This window comes from Trachemys scripta, chromosome 11, assembly GCF_013100865.1.
Source record: "Trachemys scripta elegans isolate TJP31775 chromosome 11, CAS_Tse_1.0, whole genome shotgun sequence".
NCBI lineage: Eukaryota > Metazoa > Chordata > Testudines > Emydidae > Trachemys > Trachemys scripta.
Genome location: NC_048308.1, coordinates 35,159,397 through 35,179,178, shown reverse-complemented (window position 1 = coordinate 35,179,178; position 19,782 = coordinate 35,159,397). Strand labels below are relative to the sequence as shown.

General features: G+C 42.7%; 1 protein-coding gene across 2 annotated transcripts in view; it reads right to left on the bottom strand.

Moving 5' to 3' along the window:
• The window catches only part of B3GALT1 (beta-1,3-galactosyltransferase 1), a 351,099-nt gene that overhangs the window by 177,296 nt on the left and 154,021 nt on the right, over nt 1-19,782 (bottom strand). For both annotated transcript variants that reach the window (XM_034785491.1, XM_034785492.1), the window contains exon 2: nt 7,299-7,455. The gene's annotated coding sequence lies outside the window, so the exon portion shown is untranslated. The remainder of the gene's footprint in view (nt 1-7,298; nt 7,456-19,782) is intronic.

Below are 19,782 nucleotides of genomic sequence, written 5' to 3'. Positions count from 1 at the left end.
TTTATAATAGCTAACATAATATGTAATTAGGTCAAGGCTTTGGATCCCATGCTGTTTAAAATTCTGTTATGAGGGCACCATCACCCTTAGCCCTCTAGGTTATTTAGTGCCACTACTAATAGATAACAAGTGTGCTTTTTTCCACTAAATATATTTGAATTTTTAACTCTGAAACTTTTGACCTCTTTTAGTTATTTTAAGTAAATAAAACTCTAAAAAAAACTGCAAATAACTAATATAATCAATAAAGGCAATGGCTTTGTAAAAAATCACATTGATCAGACCATCAAGGTAACCTCAACTGTGTTGAGAAATAGTCTTTGGAGATGGTCCTTTCCAATGCTGAAGTTCAAAGACTCTTGCATTTATTTTTCTTTTGATTCTGTGATTCTGGACTGTTAAACCTGCATCAGGACTGTGTGCCAAGTTGTAAAAAGAGAGTCCCCAGGTTATGATAAAATTATTAGGTTGCATAGGGAATTATTTGAACAACAGTTGGTATTATTTGTAACCTTAATTTGAGTTTAACTCCATTTCATACCAGTAAAGGGTTTTTGGTGATGGTGTTTTTTTTTTTTTTAAATTATTCATTTCTCCTTCTAAAAAGTTCTTGTTTCAGTACCAACTTTGAACACCCACAGTGAAAATTCCTGACAGCACCTTCATCCTATGTTTTAGCACAGAAAATTTTGTTGCCAAGGTAACTGACTTTATCGGAGTAAAAGGAAATTTTAAATATTCAAAACTACAAGGATGTAAGTTCTAAACGTACCAGGGTAAAACAAATACTAATTCTGCCAAACACTAGTAATTATGATGTGGAGTCAAACATAACTATTCTATGGAGAAAAAAGTCTAGAATCTTTAAAATAAACATTTTCTGTTTTAATAGTGCATATTTTTTTAAAAAAGATATATTTTGGACTATTTCACAAATGGTTTATAAAGCAGATGGTGTCACAAAAATGTACAGATTAAACCCTGGTCCATCAATTAACCCATATTCAAAACTCTCACTGGCTTGAATGGGCGTGCCACACTTGGAATAATTACAGAGTATTTTTTCTTTATCATCTCTTTGGAGTTTTTGCTCTTACTGAAGACATTTGCAAGAAAACAGAATCACTCATGCTGCTGATTCCCCATTAAATAATAACCCTCTGCTGGTGACATCATAGTCATTCTACAGCAACCAGTTCTGATGTCAAAACACAGAGGATTATGACTCTAAGTGGAGAATCAGTATGATTGACTCTGACTGAGAAGTTGTGGAAAATTATTAGTTGTTTATACAATATAGAAAATGTTATGGCTGGGCATTTATTTTAGATAAATCATGAAAATATACATGCAAATTTTAGGTGCAGTACTTGGGCTGAAGCTCATCCTACTGTGAACTCAGCTGGACTATTCACATGGATAAGTATTTGCACTATCAGGGCTTGAGATTGTAAGCTTCCCCGTGCTTCACACCGTACTGAACACTTTGGGTAAAATTTACAATAAATACTTGCAGCCCTGATCATGCACCCATTGAATTCAACAGCAGTACCTGAATTGATGTGAAGGACCCTAATGGTATGTCTACACTGCAGCAGGGAGCATGCCTCCCAGCCTGGGTAGTCAGACTTCTGCTACCTCTGCTTAAGCTAGCGCTCTAAAAATAGTAGTGTGGACATTGTGGCACTACTTGCCTGAGTCCAAGCCAACCTGATCCCCTGAGTCTGAGCTCGGGTGACTAGCCTGAGCTGCTGCCCATGCTACAAAGTTCACACTGCTATTTATAGTGCCCTAGCTCAAGCAGAGCCAACTCAAGTCTGTCTACCTTGGCTGGGAAGCAAGCTCCCAGCTGCAACATAGATATATCCTCGATCACATAGCCGCTTGAGCATCTGGCCACGAGACTCTAAATACACTTCTTTGGCGACTCATATATGAACAGATGACGGTTCTGATATTTTCTTACTACCAATGTATTTTATAAGCAGCATGGCTTCTCCATTCATTTTTAGAAGTAAATGCTTAAATTGTTTATATAGTAAAATGCCATTGTGGCGTACTATGGTATTTAGGGCCAAAACACTCTTACAGTGAACATGCAACCACAAAAGTTCCATTGGATGAAGATAGTTCTTTCTGGTGTTGTCTAATCAGGATTATTTTAATTTAAAATATAAAAGGCATGATAGAATCATTTGCCCTCAGAGACTGATGTGACATTATCAATAAGTCCAGATTTTTATCTTCAGAAGTCTGAGGATCCCTCAGACATATGGCTGCAACCCACATTGATTTAGAGCTCGAATCTGCATGGTGCGGAGAACTCTGGCCCTGATCCAGGAAAACACTTAGGCACATGCTTAACTCTGAGCATCACAACAGTCTCATTGACTTTAATGGTATACTCATATTCTTCAAGTTAAGCATAGATCTGAATCAGTGCTCAGCATCTTCCAGGACTGAACCCTTAATTCTGAGGGCCAAATCCTGTAAACTTTATTCTGGTAAAATTCCTACTGAAGCCAATGGGACGTAGGTCAACCCACGTACTTTTATGGTCCCCATCCTCATAATATCCTTCAAAAATACTGAATACTTTTCAGGCTGGAGGAGAAATGGCTTGATTAGTTTCTAGGTTTTTTGTTTGTATATGAGGGTATGTTTTGTTTTTGTTTGTGCAGGTGGAGAAATTTTGAGTGAAAGCTAAGTTAAAAAAATGAGTTTTGCGTGTAGTTCCCAAAGCAGCTATGTCCATGGTCATTTTTGCTTCTTATGGCCTGTAAAAGTTGCACTTCCCACACTCATGAGCTGCCCCCTAGTGATTGACAGTTTTGTTGTTACAGTGGAACATAGTTGTCATGGCAGATCATGGTTCCAATGGGAAAGAATCTCTTGGATACCTAGGGTCAATCCTATGGGAGCCTTTGACTATGGGACAGAGATCTTGATTCAGTGGGGAGCAGTGGGGTGAGCTAATGTGCTCACAGCAATCTGTTTTGCTAAGCACAAAGACTAATACAGTCTATTTCAGCTTATTCATTCCCAGATATCGTGAATTGAAAAAAAATCAAACCTGGAGATCATATGTGAGTGGCTTACTGTGGCCAGATCCAAGTTTGACAGAATGGGGTGGATCTGGCCAATTACACAGTGTTTTTGCTGCTTTGGGTATTTAGGCCTCCCCTGGGGTCTGAGTTAAGGTGACAGTTGGTGAGGATCTGGCAATGTTCCAGTTGCCCTGGATATAGCAGATGTGTTCAATATTCCTAAACACTGTGCTGGTGCTGTGTTGTGGGAAAAGGCGAAGCTAGCAAAGATACACTCCAGGGTAGAGCTGATTTAATAATATTAAAAAAAAAAAAAAAAGTTTCTGACAACAGTTTTCTATTGGGAAAATGCTGATTCCATTGAAAATGTTTTGCGGGAATGTATTGACTTCACTGAATTTTTTGATGGGAAATTATCAACAGGATTCTCATTTCAATAAGGTCAAAACATTTTATTTCAATAAGTTTTTGAAACATTTCATTGTAACTTTTATCATTTCAACTTATAATTTATAATATAATGTAACTTAAAAGTCAAAACAAAATTGAAACAAAATATTTCTAGCTTATCAGAATGAAACATGTTGATAAGGTTTTTCAATGTTTCCAAAACAAAATATTTTAGAATTTTTGTTTTGTGGTAAATTTCAACTTTTTAATGTGATTGGGGATGAAAGGAAACTTCGACATGTCAGAACTTACCACAGAGCTGCCCAGCTGTACTCTAGGTGAGTGGAAAATGAAGGTGCAAGTGGGAGAGTAATTTTCTTTTAAAGGTTACAGATATTAGGTTGCTTAGGCCTGGGTAACAGATGTGTAACTTAGGTAGTGGTAGCACATAATATCACAGACAAGTGCTGCTGGATCCTCTGTATTTTAAGCTCTGGAGCAATGGTGGGCAACCTGCGGCCCGTGGGCTGCATGAGGCCCATCAGGGTAAGCTGATTGCAGGCCGTGAGAGATTTTGCAGACATTGACCATCCACAGGCACGGCCCCCGGCAGCTCTCAGTGGCTGCGGTTCACCATTCCTGGCCAATGGGAGCTATGGGAAGTGGCGGCCATCCCATCCCTACATATTTGATTAAATATGTAATATTTTCTAGTGAATTAATCTGCCATTTTGTAAAGGAGGGTGGTTTTTGTGCCCCGAAAACTGCTCATTTGCCCTGATTTCAAAATGCCATGATTAATTTAGAATCCTTTTCTTTAAGACTTTTCAGTAAATTATTTTTTCATGATTAGTTCTACCCATTCTTTAGATGATTTTGTTGTAGCTGTGCATCTGGAGTCTCATCTTCAGAGATTATTGGATTAACGTTTTCTGTATATTGCCACAGAAAATCTGATGGACAACTGCATTATGACATCGTATATAGAATTATGCATGGCATTTCCTGACTTTGATTTCTTTTGGATTGTCCATGGGACTTTTATATAAGATAGTTGCCAATTTCTTCCTTTTTAAATGTTCCTGATAGAACTGAACTATATTTAGAGATAGGCAGATAATTGATTTTTTTTAGTTCAGTGGATGAACCAAAAAATCTCCCCCAAAGTTAATGTCAGGTTGATCCAAAATGACAATTTTTCAGTTTCTCACTGAAATGATTTTTTTTGTTTGTTTTAGATCCAACAATACAAAACATTTTGTGTCATTTTGGGATGTTTTTATGTCTCCCCCATTTTTAGTTAAATCTAGTTAAATTTCTAAATAAAATGCTGCTTTGAATCAAAATGTTGAAAGTTTCATTTAAAAAATGTCAAAACAAAATGTTTATATTTTCTTTGGAATCTCCCTCCCCTTTTTTGGAGCAAAAACCATTCTCCAAATGCCACCCAAATTTGCAAATAGTTCATGTCAATCCAAAACTGCATTTTTTTGTGAATAAACTATTCACTGAAAAAAAAATTGCCCAACTCTAATTATATTGTCTGTTCACTAGTTGGAGAGTGCTACAGCATGCATCCAGTCTCTAATATTCAGTTTCCCCTGTCAGTCTGCCCCCATTACAGATTTTATTGCTATAATCAAGAACTATGCACCTTCTGATTATTATTCTCTACACCTTGAAAGTGTTCAGTTCTCCTTTAGTCTTTAGTGCACTCTCCAAGGAAATACAAAATAATAATGTGCCATATGGCAAATGGAATCCGCTTCAACTCCATGCAGCATCTTCTATCATGTGGTATTTTACAATATGACAGTCTCAAGTTTGTAACTGATGAACACTGCATCTCCTCACATAGCTCTGACTCTATACCAGGGGTCTCAAACACGCAGCCTGCGGGGCTATTTCCTGTGGCCTGCGCCCGCCTGCCCCCCCCCGCCTACCTCCAGGCCAGGGATGGGCAAACTACACCCACAGAATTGCCCCCCTCGAGCCTCGCACCGGCTGGCATCACGTCCCTGTGGCTGGGGGGTGGGAGAGGAGAAGCAGACGGCTCTGTTCTTGTATTGCCCTGGCTTCCAGGCATGCAAGGCCGGCTCCAGGCACCCAAGCACATGCTTGGGGCGGCACCTGGTAAGGAGCGGCGGGGGGAGCACGGCGCGGCATTCGACGGGGGGGGGGAGAACACTCCGGCGGCACGGCGGTCGGCGGGGGGCGGGGGCAGGGGGCGGGCTCCGGCGGCGCTGCGGGTCACTCGGCGTGGGGGGCAGCGTGGGGCTCGGCGCTCGGCACAGGGGGCAGGCTCCGGCATGCGGTGCTTGGCGGGGGGCCGGCGCGGGCGCAGCACTGGAGGGGGGTTCCAGCGGCGCTCGGCAGGGGGCAGGGGCGGGCTCCGGTGGTGCGGCGCTCGGGGGGGGGTTCCGGCGGCGCTCGGCGCAGGGGGAGGCGGCGCTCTTGGGGGGGTTCTGGCGGCGCTCGGCGGGGGGGCGGCGCAGTGCTCGGCTGGGGGGCTCGGGAGGCGGCGCTCGGCTGGGGGGGCGCGGGGGGCTGCGCTTTTTTTTTTCTGCTTGGGGGGGCAAAAAAACAGGGGGCGGCCCCCCCGGCCGGCCCCCCCCCCCCCCCCGCAGCTCCCATTGTGTGGGAACGGGGAACCATGGCCAATGGGGAGTTTCGGGGGAGGTACCTGGAGGAGCAGCAAGAAGCGTGCAGAGCCCTGCATCCCCCTCCCCCAGGGGCCGCAGGGACATGGTTCCAGCTACTTCCCAGAGCGGAGAGGGGCAGGGCCGGGGCCGGGGCTGGCAGCCTGCCCTGGCCCCGGTGTGCGCTGCTGCCAACCCGGATCCCGAAGCCCTCCTGCACCCCGCCCCCCAACTCCCTGCCCTGAGCCCCCTGCTGCATCCCACACCCTTTCTGCACCCCAACTCCCTGCCCTGAGCCTCCTGCCTGTACCCCAACCCCCTGCCCTGAGCCCCCTGCTGCATCCCACACCCCTTCTGCACCCCGAGCCCCCTGCCTGCACCCCAACCCCCTGCTGCACCTCAACTCCCTGCCCTGAGCCCCCACCACACCCCTCATGCACCCTCTGGGGGCAGGGAGGGGGCGGAGTTGGGGTGGAGACTTCGGGGAAGGGAGTGGAAAGGGGCGGGAAGGCGTGGGAAGAGGCAGGGCAGGGGTGGGGCCTCATGGAAGGGGTGGAGTGGGGACAGGGCCAGGGGCAGCAAGGGGGGTGTGTGTCAGTGATGCGGCCCTCGGGCCAATGAACTAGCCCTCATGTGGCCCTTGTGGTCATTTGAGTTTGAGACCCCTGCTCTATACAGTATGCTACTTTTCTCACTAGAGACATCCATGTCAATACTGTTAATCTTTTCTTATATCTAAATAAAGGATAGGTATTTTGCTGAAATTCACAGTATGCAAAGTAAATAAGATGCAGAAATAGCTCAGTGTGTGGTAATTTTAATAAATGGCACAAAGTGCCGTATGTTTGCATTAATACAATAGTTGCATATCCATATGAGTTCTGCTTTCTCAATGTAACAATAATAATGTAATAATAGATGTAACTTAGGAATGTTGGCTGAATGGTCACTCTCAAGTGTTGTTTATGCTTCTAGGCACCACTCACGTGATACCATAGTGCACCTAGGTGCTGGAGTTGGGGTTATTCATGCTTCAAAGCAAGTCAAATGCATGTTTAATATCAGAAGAAAGTATGTTTGTACTTAATGCAGAGAAAATATTGCTCAGGAAGGAAGTCCCAGCATTTGTCTGTGTGTGCATGCACGCACCTGTAATCCTTGCATAATCCGAATAAGCTTCAGTCACCTTACACATTGTTAGGTAATGGTCTAAATTGCTTACCTGACTTAGACAATGTTCCGTTTTTCTCCCTTCATTAATTGCTCTTCTTTGCTTAGCTGTGCCATGCCCATAATTTCATAATTCTTCATTCTGTGCCATTTTTCATCTCGCCTTCTCCACCTCATATCGAACAAGTGCTGGTTGCATATTGATAAACCTGTGTTGGAAAATAGCCACAAGTTATATAGGGATAAGCCAGAGTTTTTATTTTTTATTATTCATGTATCTTGCATGAAAACAGATTTACAGCAGGATGTTAGCTATTTGTAAAGAGAGCTCCAAGGGCCATGTTCTAATGTCAAATAAGAAGTTGGTACATGTGAACACTGTTGTAATTTATATGGCTAAGCAGCTTAAATCCACTCACTTGAGTAACACAATGCACACAATTTCCTTTGGTGGGATAATGCAGCAAATGAGATATGCAGGAACAATAATAGAAGTGTTTTCATAAAATAAATTGTGGGGATTTATAGAAAACAGGAGCAACTTGCCTACAGGCAAGTTACTGTTAAACTGCTGCCTAGAAGCACAAGTAATACCTTCAAAATGACCAGTCAGATTTAATAGAGCCACAGGCTGATGGAATTAATGCCTTATCCATGTATGTTTAGGCCAAATCCTACAATTTACAGCATGTGTGGACCCCTATGCAGTACTTCATTGACTTTAATGGAGCTCCACTCAGGCACAGTGGACCACCCTTTGTATTGTAAATTGCAGGATTAGGGCTTTGATCTCTTTCCTCCTTTGTTCATGCCTTTTGTTTTTCTCTCAGTCCTCATCCCCTACCTCTTTCCCTGTTTCTGCCCATCTCTCTATCCTCAATTCCTCCTGTTTTCACCTCTCTCTTCATACAACCAGCCAGGCATTAAAGGCAGGAGCTATCAAATTAAAATTGTATTGTTTTACTTTATTAATTTGCCTCTTTAACTATTTCCGTCATCTCATTTCTAATCTTCAGACTTCCTTATTTAAATCTTAGATACCGTGAGTTTAATCATGATTTTTTTGATTGAACATATTTTTGACACACAAACAGGAATAAAAAATAATTAACTACCATCAGATCTTTAATAAAACTTTAAAACTGCGGGTTTTGTAAAGGTGCTAAAAATTGTATGCAAGATTTATAAGGTCAAATTTGAAGGCACCTTTCAAAATAAACAGCATCCACTTTTAAAAAGAATGTCGTCTTTAATGGCCAAATCTTGTTCCCATGGAAGACAACGACAAATATTATTGGGACCAGGCCTCAATTCTTAATAATTCCAGCAATACCAGCACTTAGAAATACCCATGATAGATTTCTTTAAACCACTTATAAAAATTATTAAGACTATTAATTAGCCAGAGTCCCATTGCAGTGGAAGAATATGCTCCTGGATAGATCAGCATGCCACAGAACCTGCATCGGTGGCTTTCTGTGGTCAGTGTGGCTCAGAGGTACACAGATATATACTGTTTAATCATATCTTAAATCTATAATGAACTCAGGTCAAAAAATGCAAAATTTGGCTTGAGGGTTGATTTTTTTTTTTTTTTTTTTTTTGGTCTCTCTCTCTCTGTCAAACTAACAAAAGATTTTCATGAAATAAATTCAGACATCAAAAATCTCTACCAACAATAACTGTTATCTTATTTATTGCATGGTGCTATGATTAATCACATTTTAATATAATTTAGGATGTAATGTGCATTTCTTTAGAGCATGCCACATTCCATTAAGGTAGCCAGCTTTTCACAAGGGAGGATATTAAATGAAACTAGTTCATTATTTGCCTGAAAATGCATGTACTACACCAAAATATCATGTTATCTGTGATTAGTTTGCGGAAGCCATCTGTCATCTTCCCCACCCCCACAGTACCTCAGAAAGCAGAGAGGCTAGAGAAGAGAAGTATATATACTTTTGACAACACAACCACCTGTTACCATTAATTGTAGTTAGCTGTGAGAGACATGGACTAAAAAAGAAGGAGGCTATCAAGGCTATTTCCGAGTGTACTGGGGACAAGTATCACTACTGTTGACTAAAGGGCTTTTAAAATCTTGAAGAAGAGTATGTATGGTTCATGTCAGACAGATGTGTACACGAGCAATTTACAGTTGAGAACTGGAACCAAAGAGCATAAATTTCAGGCAGGTAGAGTATTGGGGTATGTTCCGCTAGAGAGAGAAAATTTCCTCTCCCTTTTGCTGGGAAAATGGAATTCCATGTTGAAAGAGCAAACCATTTCTCTCTAATGATTGCACTGATTTTGAAATTAAGCACAACAAGTAGAAAGATCCTGCACAGATTTTAAAATCTATTGTGTATTCATGCACTGAAATGTGCTTTGGTTTTTTAGCACTGTATGAGAGAATCATAGAATATTAGAGTTGGAAGAGACCTCAAGAGGTCATCTAATACAACCCCCTGCTCAAAGCAGGACCAACCCCAACTAAATCATCCCAGCCAGGGCTTTGTCAAGCCAGGCCTTAAAAACCTCTAAAGATGGAGATTCCACCACCTTCCTAGGTAACCCATTCCAGTGCTTCACCACCCTCCTAGTGAAATAGTGTTTCCTAATATGCAACCTAGACCTCCCCCACTGCAACTTGAGACCATTGCTTCTTGTTCTGTCATCTGCCACCACTGAGAACAGCCGAGCTCCATCATCTTTGGATCCCCGCCCCCTTTCAGGTAGTTGAAGGCTGCTATCAAATCCCCCCTCACTCTTTTTTTCTGAAGACTAAATAAGCCCAGTTCCCTCAGCCTCTCTTCGTAAGTCATGTGTCCCAGCCTAATCATTTTTGTTGCCCTCCGCTGGACTCTCTCCAATTTGTCTACATCCTTTCTGTAGTGTGGGGCCCAAAACTGGACACAGATGTGGCCTCACCAGTGCCGAATAGAGGGGAATAATCACTTTCTTCGATCTGCTGGCAATGCTCCTACTAATGCAGCCCAATATGCTGTTAGCCTTCTTGGCAACAAGGGCACACATATTGACTCATATCCAGGTTCTTGTCCACTGTAATCCCCATGTCCTTTTCTGCAGAACTGCTGCTTAGCCTGTCGGTCCCCAGCCTGTAGCTAACTACTCAAAGTTGGAAACAGGTATGAGCTCTGCTGCTGTTCAGTTCACTGTGAAAATGCTGCCACCAAATTATTGGGGCAATTTCCCTATCATTCATGGAGTCTTCTCATCTTTCAATACTACTAAATAATCCTTATCGGAGTGGATTCATCCTTAAGGCTAACAAAGCTACTCCTGGAGAAAAATGTTTTGTTTTTGGAATGGATTAGATGATCAGATGGAATGATGGATTAGCAAATGGCAGATATTTAAAAAAAATTATTAGAGAGGGAGAAGGAAACACCTAAAATGCCTTTACCCCCACCCCGCCTCCAGGGCCGGCACAACCCATTAAGCAACCTAGGCGGTCGCCTAGGGCACTGACATTTGGGGGGCAGCGACCGCGGCGGCCAAACATCCGGCATTTCAGGGGCGGGACCTTCCGCCGCCTCTGTCGGGGATGCCATTTTGGGGGCGGGACCTTCTGCCACCGAGGGCACCAAAAAGGCTGCCGGCGCTCCTGCCCGCCCCATTCAAACTACACAAGGAGAACACTGTGCTTGTTTCATCAACACCCCAGTTATATATTACCAAAGCAGAACAAAAACATTCCCAGCAAAGATCATTTCTTGTAAATTTGTTTGCTGAGTGGTGATTTCTCCTCCCTTATGGCTGTGGAAAGGCGTTATTGTTTGGGAACATAAGTGAATAAATGCCATAGACCCTCACTTTTCTCTCTAGAGTGCACAAAACCCTAGTACACAGGGATCGTGGTGGAATAAAGGGGGGGGGGGCAAGTTTTGTAATTGCAATTTTATTAAACTGTGACCAATGCATCACTGTCTGAAGTGGCAGAGATAAAAGGAGAGCTATAAAGGACATAAACCAGTTCTAGGAAGAGGAAGAAAACAAGCTTTCCACACCACTGTGCCTAACTCTCTTTGGACTAATCTGATTCTCACTTTCCTATTTTTCAGCCCACTCCTAAATCCTATCCTTGTCCAGAAACAAATTCACCACAGTAGCTGTCTCTGCTTCAAGCAATCTCCATGGTAACTTGTGCTGTTTGTAACATTTTGTTTTCAGTTGGTTTGGTTAAAATAAGAATAAACTGGAACACTTGCCCACCCCATGGACCTAATCTTTTCTAATATTTAGAAAAAAATCAGTTAAGGGTCTTCCTCCATTTGCTACAGCACCCCAATTCCTCCCTCTCACTGCTCTTTGTTAATTGGGTTACCCCAGCTTCTTCATCTTCCAGAAATCTAATTTTTTCTGTCAGAGCTGTTGTGGGATCCAGGGTACTGACTAATGCTAATTATTTTGTGTTCTGGAGCACACAGCAAAGCATGTTAGAGTTGAATAACATGTCAGAGGTGTGCAGCAGAGTCTGTCATTTGTCTGAAGCCCCCTGGGGGAAGAAGGACTTTAGGCCCCTGCTTGTAAGGAAACCTCCCTCCATCCAACACCCAGAATGAGGATGAGATGCCCCATCGAGATCGGCAGCCATTAGTGGGAGCCAGGGGCGGCTCTAGCTTTTTTGCCGCCCCAAGCACGGCAGGCAGGCTGCCTTCAGTGACATGCCTACGGGAGGTCCCCGGTCCCGTGGATTCGGCAGCATGCCTGGGGGAGGTCCGCCAGTCCCGCGGCTTCGGCGTACCAGCTGCCGAATTGCCGCCAAATCCGTGGGACTGGCAGACCTCCCGCAGGCATGCCGCCGAAGGCTGCCTGACTGCCACCCTCGCAGGGACCGGCAGGCCACCCCCTGCGGCTTGCCGCCCCAGGCATGAGCTTGGAGCACTGGTGCCTGGAGCCACCGCTGGTGAGAGCAGACCACTGGGAATCTCCATTTCAGAAGGTAGCATTAGCACAGAGATAGGACCTATTAAGGGGGGAGAATTTTTTGCTGTGGGGAACAATCCAGACCTGTTGGGTCAAAAGATCAAATAAGCAAATGAACTTTAAAATAATCCTGTGACTCTTTAAAAGTTCTCCTATCATTACTCTGTGTGGTATTTCTACTTGCTATTCCTAGATACTCCTAGCTAGTATCTATAATACATTATCTAGCTTGGTGCATTGCATCCACAGTAACTTTCCATTTGTATAGAATAAACTCTGCTCATCACTTACTGGCTCAACTCACCTTAGCTATGCAAATTCCTTGAAATCTGGTTGTATTAAAAAAAAAATTCTTTTGTATTCCTCTCCAAATTGTTCCTCTGATTTTAGCTTCATTTGCAAATTAGAAATTTTGTTTTCAATATCTTCAGCCCAACAATTTGCATCCAGAGTAGTATGAGTACCTCAGAAGTCAGATCTATGACTTAATCATTCCCCTGGAAACTTCTTTCCAACTTGAAAAATTGAACCTATGGCTAACTTTGTCTCCAGCTGTGCAGGCAGTATTCTCACTAACACTCTAATTTACCCCTTATGCCATAGCTCTTTGCTATGGACATTAATTTCTGAAGGCACAGCCTTGTCAAATCAAGGTATACTAAATCCACTGAATTCCTCTAATCTATCATGGCAGTAATATCTTCAAAGGACTCCAACAGTTTAGTAAAGCATAACCTCCTCTGCCAGAAACCATGCTGGCTATCCTTTATCAGACAGTGCTTTCCCAGGTATTCACCCATCACATTCCTTAAGATGGGTATTTTCTCCATAAGTGATGCTCCACTCCCTAGGCTCTAGTTTCCTGATTTAATAATAAATATTTTTTGTTTGTCTCTTGCATGTGGGTTGTGTTTGCCATGCTTAATTTCTCTTGACTCTAGTGAATATTAAATATGTTTTAAGATTTGTCAGTTTCTTTGCTCATTTCCTTTAAAACTTGGGAATAAATTGGGCCTGATTCTCTAATGATTTACACCAGTGTAGCACTGCTGACTTTAAATTGCAGCGTCTTTTAGACACAGGTTTAACTGGGGTTTCAGTGGGGGCCAGCTGTGGTCACTCAATTAGGGTGAACTGCAAAGAATGGGGCAGACAATCCCCAAAAAGCTGGTGGATATTCCAATACTTAGGTTTACCAAGCCAGCATAAAACAGCTTCTTTGGACTTCTAAGTAACTAGTAAGATAATAAACAACACAGTTCCCTTAAAGTGATCCAGCCTCAGGCCTCCAGCTGGGTATCTAAGTCAAATATGATGATTTCTGAAAATCTTATTTCATCATATAAAAGAAAAGGTTCTACCAATCCCAAAGGATCGGACACATTGCCTCCCAGGTTATTGGATATTCCAGATCTTACCCAAATACAGCTACAACCAATTCTTATTAACTAAACTAAAATTTATTAAAAAAACAAAAGAGAGAGCGTATGGTTAAAAGATCAATATACATACAGACATGAGTTCAATTCTTAAGATTCAGATTAATAGCAGAGAACATAAGATGAACATAAGAACGGCCATACTAGGTCAGACCAAAGGTCCATCCAGTCCAATATCCTATCCACTGACAGTGGCCAATGCCAGGTGCCCCAGAGGGAGTGAACCTAACAGGTAATGATCAAATGATCTCTCTCCTGCCGTCCATCACCACCCTCTGACAAACAGAGGCTCAGTGGTGGATTAATAATTTTGCCACCCCTAGGCCGGGAAATAATTGCTGCCCTGGCCCTGTCCCGACTCCGCCCTTTTCCCGCCCCCATTCCAACCCTCTCCCCAAAGTCCCCACCCCAACTCCGCCCCCTCCCTTCTCCTAGTGGATCCCTTCCCCAAATCCCCGCCTCCGCCTCTTTCCCATGCGTGCGGCGTTCCCCCTCCTCCCCCCTCCCTCCCTGCCCCATGAAACAGCTGTTTCGCGGCGCAAGCACTGGGAGGGGAGAGAAACAGGATGCGGCGGCGCGCTTGCAGAGGAGGCGGAGGTGAGCTGGAGCAGGGGGACGGGGTGCGGAGGGGAGCTTCCGCCCCTGCAAATTTGCCAGCCTAGACGATAATACGGCACTGCAGAGGCTAGGGACACCATTCCGTACCCATCCTGGCTAATAGCCATTAATGGACTTAACCTCCATGAATGTATCCAGTTCTCTTTTAAACCCTGTTATAGTCCTAGCCTTCACAACCTCCTCAGGCAAGGAGTTCCACAAGTTGACTGTGTGCTATATGAAGAAGAACTTCCTTTTATTTGTTTTAAACCTGCTGCCCATTAATTTTTTTTTTTTTTGGTGGCCCCTAGTTCTTATATTATGGGAACAAGTAAATAACTTTTCCTTATTCACTTTCTCCACATCACTCATGATTTTATATACCTCTATCATATCCCCCTTGGTCTCCTCTTTTCCAAGCTGAAAAGTCTTAGCCTCTTTAATCTCTTCTCATATGGGACCTGTTCTATTTTAGTTGACCATCTCTGAACCTTTTCTAATGCCAGAATATCTTTTTTGAGATGAGGAGACCACATCTGTATGCAGTATTCAAGATGTGGGCGTACCATGGATTTATATAAGGAGAATAAGATATTCTCCATCTTATTCTCTATCCCCTTTTTAATGATTCCTAACATCCTGTTTGCTTTTTTGACTGATGCTGCACACTGCGTGGACGTCTTCAGAGAACTATCCACGATGACTCCAAGATCTTTTTCCTGATTAGTTGTAGCTAAATTAGCCCTCATCATATTGTAGGTATAGTTGGGGTTATTTTTCCCAATGTGCATTACTTTACATTTATCCACATTAAATTTCATTTTCCATTTTGTTGCCCAATCACTTAGTTTTGTGAGATCTTTTTGAAGTTCTTCACAGTCTGCTTTGGTCTTAACTATCTTGAACAGTTCAGTATCATCTGCAAACTTTGCCACCTCACTGTTTACCCCTTTCTCCAGAGATGTAGCTGAAAAGAGTTATTTCAGAAATAGTTCATAGGTTATAGTCCGATGTCTAAATATCCTATTCTGGGCGTACCAGCATAACTGGGACCTCAATCTTATGACTTAAATTTCCCCTGATGAAGCTTATGCAGATCTGAGATGACAGAATCAGGACCCAAGGCTCTTTTATACAATTTCATGTCCTCTTTGACATGTTGGGAGTTCCTTGGGGAACAAAAGGTAATTAGGATGACTTTGAAGGAGGTCCATCACCGGTACTTAGCTATAGAATTAACAGAAGGCAATTTGCTCATTCCTCCACCATTCACAGATTATTTGCTATACATTTCAAAGAGAGATGAATATAGAGAGATCTCGTGTTTACAATTCATTTAAATACTAGGATGATCTTTTGAGCTCTGAATTATCAGATTACAGCATTGACAGGGACTGTTGATTACATCGTTGACCCTACATATATATATATATGTAAAAACACAAACATTATCTCCCCATATGTCTTGTGAGGGTTATTTATTTTGCAGGATGTTTAATCTTTTCTGGCCATGCGTCACAACAGGTCAAGGAAAATTGTACTAGAAATCTCTGCAATCCTCTGAAATGGTCATTTAGGATAGGACGTTACCTGTTCAAAATGATCAATTGTGCAGTTTCACTGTATTTAATAACTGTTAGTTCTGTATCCCTTAGCAGTTGCTCTAAGAACATAAGAATGACCATACTGGGTCAGACCAATGGTCCACCTAGCCCAGTTTCCTGTCTTTCAACAGAGGCCAATATCAGGTGCTTCAGAGGGAATTAACAGAACAGGCAATAATTGAGGGATCCAACCCCTGTTGTCCACTCCTAGCTTCTGGCAAACAGAGGCTAGGGACACTTAGAGGATGGGGTTACATCCCTGACCATCCTGGCTAATAGCCATTGATGGATCTATCCTCCATGAACTTATTTAGTTTTTTTCTGAAGCCTGTTATAGTTTTGGCCTTCACAACATTCTCTGGCAACAACATCCACAGGTAGACTGTGCATTATGTGCTTCCTTTTGTTTGTTTTAAACCTGCTGCCTATTAATTTCATTGAGTGGCCCCTAGTTAGTGTTATGTGAAGGAGTAAATAACACTTCCTTATTAACTTTCTCCACACCAGTCAAGATTTTATAGACGTCTATCATATCCCTCCTTAGTCATCTCTTTTCCAAGCTGAAAAGTCCCAGTCTTTTTGTAGGATATGTAATATGTAGAATGTATATTTTAGGTGTTGGGACATGTGAAAAGATCCCTGCTTGTCTGCCAGTGAGGGAGAACAGCTGGGTGAAAAGCTGAGCTAGCAACCTGATCAGGTGAACAACTGGGTCAGCAGTTCAATCAGATGAACAACAGGGCTTAGCAATTTAATCAGATGAACATCTTGGTCAGAAACCTGATCACGTAAACAGCTTAGTCAGCAGTCCAATCAGGTAAACTCTAGGTTAGCAAACTAATCTTAGTGTTAGACAGAAAACTATTCATACAATTGACTGGGGTCCCAGTGGGGGCCAGTTGAGGTCACTCAATTAGGGTGAACTGCAAAGAATGGGGCAGATAATCCTCAAAACTGGTGGATATTTTCAGTACTTAGATTTAACAAACCAGCATAAAACAGCTTCTTTATTACCTCACTGGTTGCCCAGAAGCCAACAACACAGTTCCCTTGAAGTAACCCAGCCTCAGGCCTCCATCCAGGTACCCAAGTCAAATATGATGAAGATTTCTGAAAATCTTATTTCATCATATAAAGGAAACATTTCTACCAATCCCAAAGGATCAATCACATTACCTCACAGTTAATGAATATTCCAGATCTTACCCAAATACACACTACAGCCAATTCCTAGATACTTAAACTAAAATTTATTAAAAAAGGAGAGAGAATGGATAAAAGATCAATATACACACAGACATGAGTTCAATTCTTGAGGGTCAGATTCATAGCAGAGATGGTGAGCTTTGTAGTTGCAAAGAGTTATTTCGGAAATAGTCCATAGGTTATAGTCCAATGTTTATATTTCAGGGAGGTCCAGTCAGACCTGGGCTCTCAATCCTTGTGGCTTAGGCTTCCCCTGCATGAAACCTCAAGCAGATCTGAGATAAACAGGTTTGGGACCCAAGGATCTTTTATACAATCTCATGTACTCTTTGACATGTTGGGAGTTCCTTGGGGAACAAAAAAATATAGCATAGACAGGGACTGTTGATTACATTGTTGACCACTAGTCATATACTGTATATGTAAATACACATGAGGAGATAATGTTTGTATTTTTGTGTCTTTAAGGGTTGAATTTGAGTCCTTCATCCTGCAGGATGTTTAACCATGTTTAACGCTGGCCATGCGTCACAACAACGATATATAACGAACAACGTTGTAACAACCTGAATGCGGGTGTGCACTTGCATTTAACCCTGTTTCGGTGGACTGATCACTCACTGAAGCAACAAATAAATGACATACTTCTTCAGCTCAAGAGTCTGTCTGTGAACCTGTGCATTTTCGGTAGTGGGGAAAAGAACCGGTCCACACTTTTTAATCTTTCCTCATATGGAAGCTATTCCATACCCCTAATCTTTTTTGTTGCCCTTCTTTGTAACTTTTCTATTTCTAATGTATCTTTTTTGAGATGGAGCAACCAGATCTGCATGCAGTATTCAAGATGTGAGCATACCATGGATTTATGTAGAGGCAATATGATATTTTCTGTCTTATTATCTATCCCTTTCAAATGGTTCCTAACAATCTGTTAGCATTTCTGACTGCCAGATGTTTTCAGAGAACTATCCACAATGACTCCAAAATCCCTTTCTTGAGTGGTAGCAGCAAATTTAGATCCCATCATTTTCTATGTATAGTTGGGATTATGGTTTCCAAAGTGCACTACTTTGCATATATCAACATTGAATTTCATCTGCCATTTTGTTTCCCAGTTTTGTTAGATCCCTTTGTAACTCTTCATAGTCTCTCTAGAATGGGCCGTTTCTTTTGCTCTGAATGTTGTTGATACATTTGACAATTCATTTGGTAATTATGATGTTCTCTGCATGGTGCTGCTTGATATTTCTTCTGGGCTGTGGCTCCATCCTATGATAATTGAAGTCAATAGTAAATTTCTTGTTGACTTTAATGGGGCAGGATCAGGGACTAAATTCTCTAATTTTGTTTCCTTTATTCTATTGGCTTTTGAGATTTTTCACAATTTTTCCCTTTTCCTAATTCCTTTGGATTTCAAAATATGTTGTGGGAAGCAGTAAACATGGAGTGCTGCATATCTGTCCTGCAGTCTGGATGAGGAAGTACAAATTAAGTGGTGGGATGCAGACTGAGGAGGAGCCATGAAAAAACAGCCGAGTCTTTTGGAGTTCCCTGAAGGTTACCAAATCCAAGTTCTGGCACACCATAGGGTGTGGGGGAAGTGAACTGCCAAGATTTAGGACTCCTTCCTGGAAATACCTGCTGCCAGGTTCCTCCCATTCATATGACAGGGCTATTAGCTCTAATACTTCAGAAGCTCATAACTCCCACATTATCACATAGGGAGGGGGGAAACCTCTCAGGTAACCAGGATAATTTTGAGCTTTGTAGGTTTATTAGAATACCTTAAACTCAATCTGGAAATTAATCATTAGCCAGTGGGAGTAAAGGAACACAGATGTGATGTTTTGCTGGCAAGAAATACCACTTAATGAGCAGCTGCATTTTCCAAATGAGTTGTAGCCACACAAGTAGCATGTATATTGTAATCCATCCTCAAGGTGACAAAAAGTATGGGAATTATGATTAGAAGACAGAGAGGAAGGATGGTCCAATGGTTAGGGTGTTAGCCTGGGACTCAGACTAGGTTCCCTGCTCTGCTATGCACTTTGTGTGTGAACTTGGGCAAGTCTCTTTGTGCTATTGTAAAATGGAGATAATCAAAAAAGGACAGAATCAGCCAAAGAGAAGTCAACTTAGGCTCTAGAGAATATTTGACATTCACATCTTTCCTTTCACAAAGGAGAAAGTATTAACATTTTCCAAATTACAGGTGTGAAAATGAAGGCTGCTGGAAGCATGTGTTTAAAGTATGCATTATATGTCTGAAAGCCTTTTCTAAGAGACAACCTAGGGACCAGACAACAAAAAGCATAAAATATACATTGGAAAAAAGTTTTGTATCATATCCCCAAAATAAACTTGTGTACTTTGAAAATAAAACTTTAACGTTCAATAGATGTAGGGTTACCATCTTTAACAAATTAAAAAAGAGGACCCTCCACAGGGTCCTGGCCCCGCCCACTTCCCACCCCCAGCCCCGCCCTAACTCCGCCCCCCTCCCTCCCACTCCCAGCCACGCGAAAACGGCTGCCCGAGCACTACCGGCTTCACGGTTTGCCGGGCAGCCTCCAGACCCTGCGCCCCCGGCTGGGCGCTTCCCCTCCCGGGCTCCAGCTGTGCTGGAGAAGCGCCGGCCGGGGGCGCAGGGTTTGGGGGCTGCCCGGCAAACCGTGAAGCCGGTAGTGCTCGGGCAGCCGTTTTCGCGTGGCTGGGAGTGGGAGGGAGGGGGGCGGAG